The sequence below is a fragment of the Galeopterus variegatus genome, unplaced genomic scaffold (genome assembly GCF_000696425.1).
Source record: "Galeopterus variegatus unplaced genomic scaffold, G_variegatus-3.0.2 Scaffold7045, whole genome shotgun sequence".
Taxonomy (NCBI): Eukaryota; Metazoa; Chordata; class Mammalia; order Dermoptera; family Cynocephalidae; genus Galeopterus; species Galeopterus variegatus.
In genome coordinates, this window is record NW_007733156.1 from 103142 (window position 1) to 107573 (window position 4432).

A 4432-nucleotide genomic window follows, 5' to 3' on the forward strand; every position below is an offset into this window, starting at 1 on the left:
GGGGGTGGGTGGGAGGTGGCTGGCTGTTACAGAGATCCAAACTCTTGACCTTAGTGTGGTACCTTTAATTTTTTGAAGATAGTTACAGCTTAAGCTTTGAGCAGAATTATTTTTACTGACTTGTTTTGCATATGTATATGAATTTTTTTTTTTTTTTTTTTAAAGATGACTGGTAAGGGGATCTTAACCCTTGACTTGGTGTAGTCAGCACCACGCTCACCCAGTGAGCAAACCGGCCATCCCTATACGGGATCCGAACCCGTGGCTTTGGTGTTATCAGCACCGCACTCTCCCGAGTGAGCCACAGGCTGGCCCATATGTATATGAACTTTTAACTTTTGTTTTTTCAATGAAAGACAACTTCATTTTTTATACTTAAACGCTGATGAAAAACCATTACGAACACTATTAAAATCCAACGTTTCAACTGGAAAATATGGTGACTATATTTACTCATTAAATACTTATTTAAGTTTTCTAAAACACAACTTGAAAACATCCAACATGCATTTTTAATTCAGTACAATGGATTTAGGACCAAGTATACATGTTACATGCATCAAGGCTAGATTACAAATTATCATAGTCGTTGTCATTGTCATCATCAGTATCACTTTTTCTTTTCAATGCATTTGATGATTTGTCGCCATTATTCTGTGATGACACCATATTAATATAATAAATAAGAATGTTTTTGGACCCAGTTAATGATTGATTAATCAGAACATTCTGAACTGCTGATGTTGCAGGAATTGATGCTTTTACTGCTGGGGACTGTAAAGTAGGCATCTGTATTGTAAACCTTTGCCCTGTGAGGGACATTGAAGTCCCTACTTCAGTTGAAACAGACATGGTTTGTGGGGGTTACTGTGCCTAGTGTGGGAATACTTGGTCTGCTAGTAACTGAGCCAACACTTAACCATGGAACTGTTGTTCTTGCAGAAGTAGATGCCTTTTTTTGTAAAGACTTAAGCCTTTATTTTGCAGTTCTTAAGCAGTATCTATCAGGTGGCAATCTAGGACCTGAATGTGGCTTAATCAATGGCAAAGGGGTTTAATTTCTTTGTCTTGCAATATCTAATAAAATATCTCTTGGGGTAGGCGAGGTAAAAGATTGATCTGCATAACACTGTTAGCCAATCTCACATTATCTGCATCAATGGTAGCTTTCTTAGCATGGCTTGAATAAATTTTTTCATCATCTAGAATTGTGGTCACATATCAGAAGGCAAACTCCAACATCTGGTTTATAACTCTTGCCTCATATTCTGTAATCCCCATATCCTTCAGGATTTGTGCCATCATCTGTGCATCTTTCGGCCTGCTCTTGGGAGATGCCATCTTGCCAGACTCCACAATGTCCAGTGATCACACTTCTTGAGCTAAATCACCTACATTAATGTGTTTCAGTCCTGATCTTACCACAAGTTCTTTATGTAGTATGGTTTTTGCAATCCCTGGTGAGTGGGATGTTCGGACGCAACCTCCCAATGTATTAATACATTTTAAAAGAGGCTTTAAAAGAAGGTGATTTTTGGGTGTTAAATCTTTTCTGGTTTTACAAATATGAAAGGCCTTCAAAAAGTTCATGAAGGCAAAAAAAAAAAGTTCATGGAAAGATTCGCATTATCTTTTATTTCCATTTTTCCACGAATTTGTTTTGTTTTTGGTGGCTAGCCGGTACAGGGATTGAACCCTGGACCTTGGTGTTATCAGCACCACACTCTAACCAATTGAGCAAACTGGCCAGCCCCTCCATGAACTTTTCAAAGTACCCTTGTATAGTACCTTCAGTTTATTTTAGCGGTGGTGTTTAAGGCAATGTAGAGAGGTAATTAAGGGCGAGGGCTGTGTTGTAGTCCTGACAGGCTCTGACCCCCTGCACTGTCACATCTCTTATAAGCTCCATTACTTTGTCCAGGAGGCCTCATGCCTCTTGGGTTTTCTTATCTGTGAAATATGGACTAAGTGGTTTCTGTTGTGAAGATGAAATTATGCACATGTGATGTGTAGCACAATGCTTGGCACATAGAACTCAAAAGTCATTTTTTTTTTCTTTTTTTTTGTGTGGTTTTTTTTTTTTTTTTCTTTTCAAAAGTCTTTAAAACTTTTTTTTTTTTTTTTAAATGCAGCGTCCTGTGCGGGGGAATATAGAGTTAGAAAGTTATTAAGGACAAAAGCCCAACTGAGTGCAAAATTGCTTTTTTGCCTATATTCTAAAGTACCGTCTCCCAAATATTTTATGCAGATGGAAAAGTGATTTTTAAGGATCTGAGGGTTCAGTTTATGACCTGCCCAGGGGCTGGCTGAGGCCTCGGAGATGTTCATAAGAGTGAAGTAGTAGAGTGAGTTCTAGGATTAGGCATGGCTGAGTGAAAAGTAGTCTCCAGGCATGCAGAGTGCCTCCTGCTAGGTTTATCATTACTGTTAATTTACCTTTTGCTTTTCTCTAGCTAGGTCTAGACTCCTCTCACTGGGACTCCCCACGCAGCTTTGAGCTTTGAGCTTGGACCTTGGTGACACAAGGAGATTTAGTTCAGCGACTTGTAGCGGAAAGCATATGGACAGGTCTGCACCACATCATTTGGATGCGTCTAAAACACAATCTCCAGTGGGTGTTTCATGATAGAATTGCACTGACAGCCCTTTAACATGAAAACCCTTTTGACCTTACCCTTTGGACATGTCAGGAACTGTCTAAATGCACAAGCTGGGAATAATAAATTATTAGGTTAATACTGGCGATAAGGTAATGGACTTCTTCAGGCCAAATTCCTTGTAAGTAGATTAAACTAGAAAGTAAATAGGCACAGTCTTGCCAGTTATATCAGTTACAAGGCAGGAGCTAAATATTTTGTTTTCTTTCCATGCTTTTGACTTTTTTATCACCAGCAAATATTTGTTGAGTACTTACTGCTCTTGGGGCCCCAGGTCAGGGTCACACGTGAGGACTCAGAGTGTAAAGAGATTTAAGAACTGTTCCCTCACCCTTTTTCAAGCATTTTTTGCAGTTTAATTAATGAAGCTAAGAACACGTACATTACTAAGGAGCATTTCTTTTTTTCCTGTTCTTTCTTCATCTGTCCTCCCTCATCCCAAAGCTTGATGGACATTTTGGTTATTTTAAATTTTTTGCTATTATGAACAATATTACAATGAAATTTCTTCTTGGAGAGAATAGCCCAGTGGTAAGATTATTGGGCTTATAAGTTTTTAAAATTTTTAAATTTTATAGATTAAATGGCAAATAGTCCTGCAGAGAAGCTGACAGAATTTACATTCCTACTGATACATTCTTTCAGGTCAAAACTAAATTTATTCAGTATGCTGTGTGTAACAGTTATATCAATGTTATTTTTATTTTTTACTTTTAATTTATACATGGTAAAATTCATGAGGTGTTTATAAAGAGTTTTCACAAATACGTAGAAGGGATCTTTTTGTTTTTTTAAAATACTGTACTGTTTTTTCTAATAAAAGAAGTCTATGCTTCTTCTTTAAAAAAACAAAACAAAAAAACTTCAGAAATTCCAAAAATTGGGAGAAGAAAATATCCTTGGTCCTACCACATAATAACGCCACGATGAATGAATATTTTTGCATATTTCTTTCTTTTTGTTTTCTGTGTGTAGCTTTTCCCCCTCAAGTTGTCATCACCAAATTGCATATGTTCTGACTTTCTTTTTAATAGTTTATTGTATAATGATTTAATTAGAATAGTTAGCATATCTATCACCCGAACATATATCATTTCTTTGTGGTTATAACATTCAAGATCCTCTTTTTGTTTATCTTGAAATATACAATACAATATTATACTAGCTATTGTCACCCTGGAGCACCAGCACTTACTCTTCCTATCTAATTGTAACTTTGTAATAAACAACATTTATTAAAGATGATGGAGGTGAGAAGAAGAGAGTTTCCTCTGGGCATAGCTGCAAAATAATGGTCTCCCAACTCTCAAGAGTTTCAGTTATCACCTTTATACTATTTCAATTTACAAATCTTCCTGTGCTCTGTTCTGTCCCGGAGCTGCTCTCTCAAATGTCTCAAAAGGGAAGGTCTCTGGAGGGCACTTATCAAATGTACACACCACCAACCCAAATTCAACACATCCAACCCTTTTTCATTATTTGCCTAGTCAAGCCTATTTCCTTACTTACTTCTGAAGGCAGAACTCTTGTTCTTTTCTTAGAGGTCATCTTTGACACCAAGTCTTTGGTTGCTTTCTTTGAAACTGCTTCCTCTACTTATCCCTTTTTCTTGTCACTTCCATCACCCTGTTGCCAAGGTCTCTGCACTTGGGTAAACACAGTAGAGTCTTGATCTTCCATCTGGAGATGGTCTTGCAGTGGACTGCTTCTGCTCTCCTCACCTGCCCAGAAGCTTGTGTTTCTGAGCTCTCCTTCACAGTGTTTTAGTATTTGTG

General features: G+C 37.5%; 1 pseudogene; it reads right to left on the reverse strand.

Moving 5' to 3' along the window:
- Positions 1 to 570: 570 nt before the first annotated feature.
- LOC103607018 lies at positions 571 to 2685 on the reverse strand (annotated as a pseudogene).
- Positions 2686 to 4432: the final 1747 nt, after the last annotated feature.